The 14,341-nt window shown below is 32.5% G+C and overlaps 1 long non-coding RNA gene across 1 annotated transcript; it reads right to left on the bottom strand.

The window, feature by feature from the left end:
- Window positions 1-7,776: 7,776 nt before the first annotated feature.
- On the bottom strand, window positions 7,777-9,979 carry LOC143078032 (uncharacterized). Its single transcript, XR_012979009.1, has 2 exons — window positions 9,829-9,979; window positions 7,777-8,525 (listed from the first exon to the last, which is right to left on the bottom strand). It is a non-coding gene; the product is annotated as an uncharacterized LOC143078032 (long non-coding RNA).
- Between the last annotated feature and the right edge of the window lie 4,362 nt (window positions 9,980-14,341).

Below are 14,341 nucleotides of genomic sequence, written 5' to 3' on the forward strand. Positions count from 1 at the left end.
TGGACATCATTTTTCCTGAACAGTTAATTTCATGTTTTGTCTGAGGTTAAAGATTTTCGTGCAGTCATCAATAACCGGTTTGTTTAATCGTCCAGTTGCAAGTTAAATGCATATCCATGCAGTTCATGATAATGATAAATGAATGTTAAAACTATTTTGTACTACATTGCGCTGGAATTTCACTCGTTTGTTCAAAATGCAACAGTCAGAGTAAATATATATATCTTATAAGTGGGTGCGGCTTTTTTGCTAAGATTTTAATTCCATATGACGATCTGTAGCTGTTTGATTTTATGAGAGCTTATTTTATTATGGTTTGAACAAGGAACCGTACGTATATATATACTGTACCAAGGTTTACGGTCAGCAGATTATTTATACAATATTGAAAACATAACATTTATGAAGCCATGATGTTTATTTTTTATTCAATACATCGCATAATATCATTCATTACGACAATGTGTTATGACCAGCAACGAATTTTCAAAAAGCTCCGTCTTACATGACAATCATACGGTTTAGGTTGTTTATCTATATTCTCCCGAAAAAAAGCTAAAGAGAATAAATTATGTAGTGTCACCATTGTATGATATACTGTTTTGGCAATTAATGCCATTACGCCAGCATGTTTTCTGGAAATTATTCTCAATCGACAAAAAATTATATTTCTGCACATAAACTTCTTCAAAGTTCTTAACAGCTTCCAGGGACTTGAAGGATCTCGTTCCTTCTTTATCAAACATTTCGTTATGGCTATTTGCAAGCAGTAATTTCAAATTTCTTTTCCAATTTTCTCCCGTAATTTTTAAACACTATGTCCTGAAATTTTTCAAAATATTATTTACTTTACTTTATTACACATAAACATAAACAAACAAAGAACAGATGACACTCAACGACTTCACAGGTAAACGGGAAAGCAGCAGGCGTCCTTATAAACGCCTATTAAACACCGAATATTGATGTGTACCATATATGACTTTGCCTCCAGTTCAACCAAATCTCGCATATTCTCGCATGAATTTTAATTAAACGCTTGACCCACTCAGAATTCTAGGTCGCGAACAAGCTTTCCCTGAACTAGAGTATTATATTCGGAGCATTTTTGAAACAATATCATTTGTTAATATATTACTTTATCTTCTTTCAGAGCATCAGTTAGATTTCACGAAAAATATATATTTGAGAATAATATTTGTCTACTTGATAGTGTTTTGTATGTTACTTCTGTTGTTTGTTTTTTTTTTCTATAAATAGTGTTTTTTGACTTGTACGGTAGGAATTATATTTTTTGAATTATTACTTAGTATACATGTATCAACTTTTTTTTTAACTTGCTTTACTATTATATAAGTTTTAGGAATTTTTAATAAATAAAAATTGAATTGTTGAGAGTTGTCGCTATAATGTTATTGTAAGTTTCAAGTTCCTGATAGTTGTTAATAAAGAGTCTAATAGATGTTAAACTATGATAATTGTCACTAAAATGTTGATGTCGATTTTGAATTAAGATAAATGTCACTTAAATGTCACATATTACTCCCGATAATAAATTTCACTAAAATTATATTGTAGATTTTATCATGAGGTTTCTATGTTGTGTCATGTGTACTATTGTTTGTCTATTTGTCTCTTTCATTTTTAGCCATGGCGTTGTCAGTTTATTTTCGATTTGTGAGTTGGACTGTCTCTCTGGTATCTTTCGTCCCTCTTTTATATCCTTGATACATTGAAGGCGGCGTTTGTTGAGAACACCAGTTTAAACGAGCTGCGAAAGATACCAAAGGGACATTCAAAAACATAAGTCGAAATTAATTGAATACGGCATAGGAAAACACGAAAAAAGACATTACAGGAAACACCACAGTATACTAAATACTGGGCAACACATGAACCCTAGCCTTTAGTTTAAAATTGATATAACCAATTTCTTGATTGTAGCGTAATCCATTATCACTGAAAGGACAGGCATTTAATCACAAGGATCGTTATATTTTCGCGCAAATAATTTTCACGTTTGCGCGAAATGTTTTTAAAGTTTTTGCAAAATTTACAAATTGAAAAGTACCAATGTTGGCTCAGAGACTTAACCAAATTTTGTTTACAATTGAACATTTTAAAATTTTTAACAGTGGAATTTCAGGAACATCACTGGGTAACAACTAGCAGAAACCACTGACTTATAAACGTATAGACAGTCACTGTTCCGGTCGAGCACATATATACAAACTGTTATTCCAGACTATGCTTTATATCACCTGAAATGTTCCTTTAAAGAAAGCACACAATTATCAGACATTTAGTGTTATTTTACAGTGGCTGGCACATCCAGAAATTTTCATAAGAGGGGCCCACTGACTGCATAAGAAGGGGCCCGATCCAGTCGTGCTTCAGTGATTCCTTATATAAACAAGCAATTGTTTCTCACACAAAAGTGGAGGGGGCGGGCCCCCTGAAAACCCTCTAAATCCGCCTCTGAATTTTATGTTTCAGTAAAATACCTAGACGCTTCTATATAAATATATCTTTACACTTGATTTAAAATAAAATTACTCGAAATGATAGTTTTAAAATTAAAAACAACGGTAAAAAATCAGGCAAATTCACGCAAATGTAATACCATTTGAATTTATTCGCAATACATATCATACCTGTCAAAATGTAAATTCGCGCAAATGTAGCTCGTACCATGAAACAACCAACAAACAGATAGAAACAATATTAACCAAAAACTTGCAATGAAAAGAGAACCCAAATGACAACGGGTTCATCTACTCGTTATTATAAAATACTAAGTTGAATCCCAATTCTAATTTCTATTTGAGAAAGAAAGCTTTAAAATATGTTATTAATTTAAATACTTTATACACATAAACTGAATAATTACACAATTAAATTTAGATCGGTAAAGAAATAAATATATCTTTATCTTTCTTATAAAAGGACAATCACAATTAAAGTTTGGTTCATCATGAAGTTGTTAAGACATACACACCCGTAACTTTTTTCTAAATACAGTAATTTTAGCATTTATAAAGCAAGCTCAACTTATTTCCGAAAAAAAGTTATCAATTTAAGAAACAATCTTACCGTAACATGTATTACTCGTGTTTGTGCCATTGCATTGGTTCATTAAAAAGCATTATCATTATATTATCATATACTTTGACAGAAGTGAAATGTATACCTGGGGCCATTACCACTAATGTTCATTCTTCTTGACATAAACTAATATGGTGTCACGGAAATTTTTATTTACAAATAGTATACAACAATAGAGATAAATACATAAATAATGAATCATTTGTCGGGTAATGAATTTCTTTTGATAAATGCATATAAATCTCGCAGAAGGATTTTTTATTTCCCCCCGACTTTAGTATATTTAATAAAAAATTATAAACACAATGGTTTATTCCTTATAAATAATCCTGTTACAGGAACATAGATACAAACGACCACAGAAAATATCTGAAGATGGCACAAAATTTTCAAATTTTATATTAACTCCATTTTCCAACATAACGACATCATTCAATTTATTCCACAATGTATTGAAACAATTAAACTTTAGGCCATTTCTTAGATACCAGAAATGGTATATACTCATCACTGATAAACTCATCACGGATACTTCTGTTTATGATCTCATGTGATTACCACTGATGCCTCACTTCTACATTTTTGTAGTATCAAATGATTAAATTGATATTTGTATTTTATCGCTGATAGTCAAGGGTGCCATTTTCACAGAAGTATTTGATTCATTGCTTGCTAACTGGAGCCTTTTACGCCATGCTGTTCTCGAAAAAAATTTATCTAAAGATCTGAACAAAAAGTAACCTCCTAGGTTGCAAAAATACATAACTAGATTTGTATACATGGTTTATAAAACATAGCTTAAAAAACAGACACATATTTATTTCAATGGTACCCTGCAAGAGGCAAAGGAGGCAAACAGAGAGGTGGAGGCAGCTGCAACCCCAATAAACAACCTTTTAAAGAGGGGCGAAAGATATCATAGAGACATTAAAATGATAAATTAAAAAAAAAAAACTGACACCGCCGTGGCAAAAAAAGAAAAAGACAAATAGACAAAAACAGTACTCAAAACACAACATAGAAAAGTAAAGATTAAGCAACACAAACACAACCAAAAACTGGGGGTGATCTTAGGTGCTCCGGAAGGATAAGTAGATCCTGCACCATATTTGGCACCCGTCGTGTTCCTCATGTTATTACAAGTATGGTAAATAGTCTAATTTGGTAGGCCACATTCGTGAAAAGGGATAGGGATTGTAGTTACGACATACGGAACGTATCCGATATCATCGTTCAAACATATATTCCATAATGGTCAACCAACTCGCAATGGCGTCCACAAAGTTTTCGAAGGCATGATTTCAACTTCACCATTTTTAACTCTTGGTTTAATAGCTTCCTTTTGCGCGACAACCCTCTATAAAGGAATTCATAATAGGAAATCCAAGCCCGAGTATATCGTATCAAATGGGAGATATATATTCCGTATGCAGGAGCTGCTGGAATGTTGCTACATAAAAATGAAAAGTTAACAATTGTGAAGCTGAAATCCTCTCTTTTGTCGTTAAATTTTTTTTCAAGCTACCTTCTTTGTCAATTTCCAGATAAAACATGATATGAAGCAGACCTAACTATATCTATTGTATCCTTTATCTCTAGTTCCATGGGATAGATGCGTTCAACAACATTGTCACCAAATTTTGAATTAATAAGTGAGAGAACATCATCTATATAGCAGAAAGTTAGGTTAAAGGCTATTAATAACTTCTTTTTTCTCTTCTTCAGAAGTTTATGTATGAAGTCAGCAGCTCATAAGATTAAAGGAACAAGTCAGCAAGACGAGGGGCATAATTGGTTCACATGGAAATGCCGATAGTTTGATGAAAAACACGTCCTCTAAACGTAACAAATAGGTTGTCAAATCAAGAAATCAAGAACTTGATTATTCGTTTCAGAGAAATTTTTGTTTGAATCAGAGTGATTCTTTACAAAGAAAGGGTTTAAATGTGTATCTTTAAAAGTTCAATGGTCTAGCCAATATAGAATGAAGAAGCAATACGCACAGTTTACCCCAGTTTAAAAAGTCCGAGTCAGATGTTAGAATAGCTAACAAAAGAAACTAAGCAAGACGACAATGATCCATAAATTAACAAGTGATTTCTAGCAGTTACTGACATGCCAGCTCCAGACTGATTAAAATATTGTGTCTCCATCATATGAAACTCAAGCATAATCCCTCCCGTTAGGGGTTTAGCGAAAATATATGAGAAGAATATAACCCGTACCATGTTAACAACTGGTTTTAGAGTAAAGGTGTTTATTTCCGATGCAAAGAACCTACGAGTGAGTCAATATTAATACCACATATGCAATCCTTAATGACCTGATACAGTATCATAGCTATATCCTTTCTGAATAAGTCTGTTTAAAGGTTTGGGCAGGTTTTTAGGTAGATACCGACATTTGTGTGCTTTGTAAAGAGTATTATCATAATTTGAGAAGACTGTCATCAAAGTGAGAGGGTTTGCGCTATAAAACCAGGTTTAATCCACCATTTTCTACATTTAAAAATGCCTGTACCAAGTCAGGAATATGACAGTTCTTGTCCATTCGATTTTGATGTGTTTTGTTATTTGATTTTGCCATGTGATTATGGACTTTCCAAATTTATTCAGTATCTTTGTGATGTTACTTTTTTTTTTTTTTTTTATAAAAGTTTAGATGTTAAATACATGAACGTATAAGATGTCTGCATGTTGATTTGTATTTACTAATGATGTCCTTGTTCTGATGATAAAATTTAGTAAATGCTTTGACTAGTTTGTGACATCGAACACCCAGTTGTTATAATTTTTTAAAGATTTCTTTCATTAAAATCAAATACGTTGTTACATTAGTCATACACAAACGAATCGAACAAGGTGAGATATATAAACACCCTAAGATGGTGACAAGGGAACATCATTCTCAAAATGAAAAATTAACAATAGGAAAATAAATCATCTCTTTTATGAGAGTATGTCTGAAGAGGACGTCATTAGTGAGTGCATCCTTAAAGTTGGTTTGAGATGTGGTAATTATTTAAATCTTCGATTGTTTGTTTGAAGAATGAATATTTAAATCTCTCTTTATTACATTGAAATTGTCTATATGTTTTTTTGATGGATAGGTCTTGTTTTAGACTTGCTTTTTATATCTTGCGGTGGAAATGAAATTTCATTATTTATGATTTTGTTGAATATTAGGAGTCTCGGTTTTAACCTCCGTTCTTGTAAGGTTTGCCAGTGTAGAATTTGTAGCATTTCCGTCATACTTCTTGTATTGTGATACCTGTTGCAATTATATCGTGCAGCTGGACTTGTTCCAGTCTGTATACAATGCATATGGTCTGAGATGTGTGATTCCTAAAATGTGCATCAATATTCTAATTTTGACCTTATTTTAGGTATTTATTTGACTAATTTTGAGTTAAGGTTTAAATTTCGTTCGATAAATGATTTAATATTGATTTGTATTTACTGCTGATCGAGACGGATAGAAACTTTTTATTGATACCGCAGCCCCACTAGGCCACGATCACACTACGATCTGTGAAAAAATGAAAATTTTGACGATCGTAGTGCGATCATGCAGATTGCAGTAAGGTCGTAGTACGGTCGTGGTGACGTCTTCATGTTCTTGATGAGCGTGGCCAACTTTGAACATGTTCAAAACAGTCGTGGTGCGGCCGTGGCGAAATCAAGTCGTAGTAGAAGCGTAGTGAGAGCGCAGTAAGGTCAGGGTAAGATCGCAAAGGGCGCTGTACCATAGAAGCGACAGCGTAGCAAAAGCGCGATTCTAGTCGGGGAGACTGCGCTACGCTTTCACAGTGACTTAACTACGACCATCACGTTCTTACCGCGACACAAACACGCTTCCACTACGATTATACCCCGCTAATACCACGCTGTTCAAGACCATGAACAATTTTAACTGTTCTTACGACACAACTACGTTCATCCTACGATCATCATACTCATTGTCATATAAAATTTATAAAAGCTCTCTAGCTTTTGTTTGTATCGCGGTGAGCGTGGTGCGATCGTCGTCTGGTGTAACTGGTGCTTCAAGAGTGGTGATAGTCAAAATGAACACTTAAGTACACATTCCCATCCTTAATATGCACAATCAACGATTATTCTAATAACTTATCACCCATCATGAGATGTTAATAGCTCTTGGCCCTTCTGCATAAATTATGCTGCTGAAGTTAAGATTTGCTCCGAACGGAAGAATATTTCTATATATTTAACGATATATTAGTACTATGAACTGGAGTTCTTAACTTAAGTGTTTTATGTACACGGGCCCTGTTCACTGACTTGTTTACTCATCTCACTGAGATGGTTCTTTAGTTATACGATGCGATGGAGACGTAATTGGAGACGTGGTTGCTGTTGGTTCACTAGCCTGTCATATTTGTTTCATGAGAATTGTGGTTATCTCAGTTGAGATATTTCACATTATATCACATCCAGCCCTTATAAAGCTGATTATACGGCATGTGTTCTATCAATTGTTGAAACCTTGCGATTACCTTAATTATGTTATGACTTTAAATACGTATTTATATTCATTATTTAAAAGTACAGCATTAAAAATTAAAATAATAAGTCTATTTAAATGGTTAATATTGTTTAATACTGTACTTGAATAAGTTGGAACGAACTGAGCAGTTTTTGGAAAAGTTGGAACGAACTGACCAAGCAACTTGAGACGAATTTGTTGGTACGAATCAGAGTTGGAACGAATCATCCAGATACATATGACAGCACATTGATATCAATTGTTACAACGAATGATACTTTAACATATTTATGTTAAAAACAATATTACAAATTTGAAACCAATATCGAGTTGTTGTAAACAAGCAAAGACTGTCCCAATTTTGGGGACCAAAATTTGTTTGCGAGTTTGTTCACCCATCGTTGTAAATATAACGGAATTTGAAGCGACTGTCATATAAGTAAGAGGTTTCGCGCTATAAAACCGGGTTCAATCCACCATTTTCTTCACATGCCTGTACCAAGTCAGGAATATGACAGTTGTTGTCCATTCGTTTGATGTGTTTTGGCCATTTGATTTTGCCATTTGATTAGGGACTTTACGATAGAATTTTCCTCGGAGTACAGTATTTTTGTGATTTTACTTTGTAAGTGATAACCGCTTTTTTGGCATTTATGAAGAAGCATACAATGTATACCCTGTTTGCTTTAATAAATTGGCCACCCTTTGTAAACCATTTTTGATCGTGATGTGATTTTTTAAAAGTCACCATTTCATGTATTAATTTTCAATCCTAGCTATGAATATGTTTAAGATGTTTTTAAGAATATAAGAATTCGATTAGATTTAATATGCAGAATGAAAAGATAACTCATCGCTTGTCATAGATTGTCTTGGAGTTAACAAACATAATTCGTGTTGGTCTTCTTCCGAGGCTGAAAAAAAGAATAATAATATGATTAAAGTTCACTTGCGGAGTTAACAGACATAATTCGTGTTGGTCCTCTTCTGAGTCTGAAAAAAAAAAGAATAAGAATATGATTAAAGTTCACTTGCTACTAAGAAGACTTGCAAAAGTTTCTTATTTGATAAATACATTTTCTTGTAGCAGTTTGAATATGTATGAAAAACAATGAGTTTGTGTTTGCCAGTTAGCTGTTCATCTACACTAGACACAAAATGTCCCCTGGATAAACAGATAGAACATGATGTTATGGACATATAGCAATTTCTGAGATAAATATATGCTTTGGATAGAATTGATGACATTACAAAACCTCAGTGATTCGAATAATTCAACATTTTTTTTACGCTGTAAATTTCGTAAAAAATGCATACTGATTTTATCAATCCTGACTTGTCATGTCTGTTTATCTACTATAATTTTTAGCAAAACACATATTGTGTAAAAATGATCACACAACGATAAAAACAAATGTAATATAATGCAGGTGCTCGGTGGAATATATTTGAAATAATACATTTGATCAAAATCTTTCCAAAAACTCAGTGCTGATAAAATTCTGTATGGTTTTCTTATTTTCACTAGAACAGTGTGGATTTGTACCATTTAAAATCCCAATGTCCGCTTTGTTTTCTTTGGCTTATGAATTTGTATTGTCCTTAAGAAGTTTCCGTCTCTTTCATTGTCGATTCCATTTTTGCATTTAATTTGAAGTACATACATAAAAACCCAACAAATACTGGCATTACAAGTTGTCTGGAGCAGGTGCTTTATTGGCTTCCATACTGCCTACATAAATACATGCTAGCAAATAATACATACCTACCTGGATGAATAGAAAAAAAAACATTTTCCTAATTACTGATTAATGAAAAGTCCAAACAATTTATTTTGATTATTTCTACAAGTTGAATTTAATTTATAAATAGCTTTCCAAAACATCACACCTTATGATAAACTCATCATAGATACCAGGACTAAACTTTGGATATACGCCAGACGCTCGTTTCGTCTACAAAAGACTCATCAGTGACGCTCGAACCCCAAAAAGTTGAAAAAAGCCAAATAAGGTACGAAGTTGAAGAGCTTAAGGACCAGAATTCCTAAACAAAATTGCCAAATACAGCTAAGGTAATGTGTGCCTGAGGTAGAAAAGCCTTAGTTGTTCAAAAATTCTAAATTTTGTAAACAGTTAATTTATAACTATATCAATGATAATGAGGACAAGAAATATATTTGATGCTTAAAAAAAATAAACATAAAAAAACCTGTACCAGCATCATTGTTGTCGATTTTTCCGTCGATATCGTCTGAACCATCGCCTGAATTTCTTTTACTGGTTTGTTCTGTAGGTTCTGTAACACTCCGGTTACGAATATGATTTCGAACAAGGAGCACTACCACAGGAATAAATAAGCTGGTGACTACACCTCAAGTCAATATTCAATTTGGGTATATATTAAATAGTTTTGTGGAAAACATTTCTTTATAATACGTAAGGCATGGCGACCTAACTCTTGCCTTAAAGCACTCTCGTAGAATAAAAAAAAAATCAACAATCATCATAAATGCTTCGCATTACACGGCCGACACTCGGCTAACCGAGAGATTGGTCGGTTAATCTATATTAAGTATGCGGCTATATGGGCGGTTGGTCTGTTAATCGGGTTGGTTATACGTCTGTTAAGAGTAAAACGCACAATTTTATGTCAAACTCTGTTAAATATACAGATTTTTTGCATATTATAAGAACCAAATGAAAAAAAGAAAAGTGTCTGACAAAATAATATCTATCATAGACCATTTTCAACCTGTAAAACAATGTATAGTCTGCGCAGTTTTCAGCAAAACCAAAAGGCGTCGCGCAGGTATGTAGTATTTATGCTTATACGCTCAGCAATGTTTTTAATAAAAGGCGAAACAAACAATTTTAGATATCATTTAAAGGACACAAAAAAGTACTTTGGTTCTTAAAAAATAGATTGAAATTAGTAAATATTTCATAAATGTAATATGACGTGAATAATACCACGTTTTAGTGAAAATTATGGGAATAAAGTCTTTTAATGGGTTGGACAATTAAAACTGTGTCACCTAAGAGTTATTTACCCACGACAATAGTTTTGCTACCTTTATATTTTCCCATTGAAAAAGTTAAGAATGAGATGTTCTTGAGTAAATTAAATGACAATACGGTGCAACAGTATCCTTCTAGTTACAGCAATTTTATTTTGACTTTCTTTGCATTTTATTGAAGGGTGTGTCACTTCAATATAGCGTGATATGGATTGGTATGGCAAGCCGTTCTCGTCAAAACTATGTTTAAACCATTTTTCGAGAAGTTTACACACTGAGAATTACAAAAAAACACACTGAGATTTAAAAACTTCAAAACACACACTGAGAATTAAAAATTACACACTGAGAATTAAAAATTACACACTGAGATTTCATAAAGACGCACTGAGATTACAAAAATGAAAAACACACACTGGGAATTGAAAATTACACACTGAGAATTGAAAATTACACACTGAGAATTGAAAATTACACACTGAGAATTGAAAATAACACACTGAGATTTCAAAAAGACACACTGAGAATAAATAAACTGAAAAACACACACTGAGAATTGTTAATTACACACTGAGATTTCAAAAATACACACTGAGATTAATATGCAAATTACTAATGAATATTCATGAGATGAATAATTCAACAGATTAATATCTTGATCTCAAAAACTCTTGTCATTATAGTGAAATGCGATTCCTTCAACCAATTAACATTCGTAATAAATTTCATGACTTAACATCGCTCATATTCACAAGTTTGTTGCCTGTAATTCATATCATTACTACCAGTGTATCGGGACTTAAAACCGTTTTAGCATGGGTACCTTTTAAAAAGTCTTCCAACTGTTACCCTGATTTCGCAAGTTAATCTTTTATATTTTTGTTACGTTTATATGCTATTATAGACACTTGAGTAAAAACTTCACTGCATTATTTGTTTTTCAGTGCAAATTGTTCCAAGTTTTCTTATAATTTTAATATAAAATTTTCACCATTTGGTATAAATATTTTGTAATAAGAATAAGCGGGTATTTTTCTTGTCCTTGTATTTCTAAAGTTTTTTTATGAATAATTTGGAACCAAATCGAAGGACTAACGAGTTCTGTCCCCTAGTTGCTTTAAGCTTGTAATAGATTCAGATTAAGTATGCTAATTAGATATGTGCGCATAAAAAGTGCGCACAAATCTCAGTGTGTCATTTTAAATTCTCAGTGTGTAATTTCAAATTCTCAGTGTGTGTTTTCAATTTATTTATTCCCAGTGTGTCTTTTTGAAATCTCAGTGTGTTATTTTCAATTCTCAGTGTGTAATTTTCAATTCTCAGTGTGTAATTTTCAATTCTCAGTGTGTGTTTTTCATTTTTGTAATCTCAGTGCGTCGTTATGAAATCTCAGTGTGTAATTTTTAATTCTCAGTGTGTAATTTTTAATTCTCAGTGTGTGTTTTGAAGTTTTTAAATCTCAGTGTGTTTTTTTATAATTCTAAGTGTGTAAATTTCTCGAAAAATGGTTTAAACATAGTTTTGACGAGAACGGCTTGCCATAGATTGGCCGCTGGAATATGCATGCATTTATTATTAACGTTTTCAATCAGCCTTGATATTTGTGTCTGTTCAAATTAAAGTAGCACGTTCTAAAATCCGACTGAAGGTGTCTTTCTTATACAGCACTGGGTACAGAAGATATTTATTTATTTCCTGTTATGGGCCCAAAGGGCATAAACATTACAACATCAATAATTTTCATAATACAATACAAACAATGATATCAAAAAGATTAATGAGAACTATTTAAGTTCTTAAAGAATATGTAGATAAAGAATCTATAATATGTACTTTTTTAAATACTAATGCATTTTAATGCAAGTGTGGTTGAAATAGGTAACAAACAAGCAACCCAAAAAGAAAAAAGAAAAATAGATATACATATAAAAAAGAAGATGTGGTATGATTGCCAATGAGACAACTTTCCACAAGAGACCAAAATGAAACAGACATTAACAACTATAGATCACAGTACGGCCTTCAACAATGAGATAAGTCCATACCGCATAGTCAGCTATAAAAGGCCCCGATATGACAAAGTTAAAACAATTCAAACGAGAAAACTAACGGCCTTATTTATATAAAAAAATGAACGAAAAACAAATATGTAACACATAAACAAACGACAACCACTGAATTACAGGTTCCTGAATTGGGACAGGCACATACATAAATAATGTGGCTGGGGTTAAACATGTTAGCGGGATCCCAACCCTCCCCTAACCTGGGACAGTGGTATAACAATACAACATAAGAATATATGTATAGTACACATAAGTTGGAGCAATTGTTCAATATATACATATAACGTGTTGTCGTTCTCATTTGCACATGATATTTGTCACTGGACGTTAAACCCTAATTCGCCAGCATCATCCAATTGTTTTTTTTTCTTCTATTACTTGATCATATGTTGTTTACAAATCATTCTAAAGAAGTAAATGGAAAGGAGTGAATTTAGTTACATTTGGTTATCTTAAGTTTTAATTCATTTTATTCCGTTTAGTTCCTTTCTACATAAGTGCAGAGGAGAACTGCAGTTGTCCGCATATAAACTTCTAGCATTTGTCACCAATTTGAGTACATCGCAATCCGTTACTGTTTCAACCCCCAGGGGTGTTTCATGTCTGTATTCTTAAACAATTATTATTTTTTCTCTCTTTTTTAGCAATGCATCATTCTCTACTGTCCTTATCTATCATTCTATATTCTGCGTCTCCATCCAGATTTTCCGGGTCCGGATTGGGGGTGTTGTTTTTTTCTGTATTCTTTAAATTGTTATGCAACTTTTCTCTACATTTTATTTATCTTATTCATTATTCTTTCTCTATTCTTTATATTCTAGCATCCCATTATATTTTACTTACTGATGTTTAGTTACATTACGACGTTTATCTCTGATTTATTTACTTGTTACCAATGTAGATGACTTTCGAACAGAATCCACAAGATAAGTGCAACCACTCTTGGATGAAATTAATATTACTTTAATATTACACTTTTTGAAACCATTCTTATCAGTCTTCAATTTCTGTTGTCTTAATTGTTCATTGATCATGTGTTGTTTCCTTATATTTAATGTTTCATTGTTCATGTGTTGTTTTCGTATATTTTATGTCTGATTGTCCATGTGTTGTTTCTGTATATTTTAGCCGCTCATCTTGAGCCTACCCATGATTCGACAACACCCCATATAGTAGCAATAAAATTATACTTTTATTGCCATTCATAACTCTTTACAGACCAATTAACAGACCGAGTTTTATACATCCGACCCATTAACAGACCAGGTTTTAAATAAAAAATTGATGAATGTCACCAAAATATAGTTTTTCGTGAAGATTTTTCACACAATGATATAATAATGGTTAACAAACATAATGCGTCTTTTTTCGATGTTCAAAATATTGCATGCAAGTAAATTCGACCAATGCGCCATTTTGTGTACATTTTGTGTGTGTAAAATGTGTATAAATTTATTGATGAGTAACCCACCTTTTCATTTTATAGAACGTTTATCGTAGCTAGAAAAAAAATTATTACACCACTGGATTCAGTACATTGAATTGTTTTGTCAGATATAAATATTTTTTATGATAAAAATATTTTTAAAAAGTTATGCAATGAAACATACTGAACTTGCAATGATTTTTCTCGATAACACATGAT

Source organism: Mytilus galloprovincialis, chromosome 6, assembly GCF_965363235.1.
Source record: "Mytilus galloprovincialis chromosome 6, xbMytGall1.hap1.1, whole genome shotgun sequence".
Taxonomy (NCBI): Eukaryota; Metazoa; Mollusca; class Bivalvia; order Mytilida; family Mytilidae; genus Mytilus; species Mytilus galloprovincialis.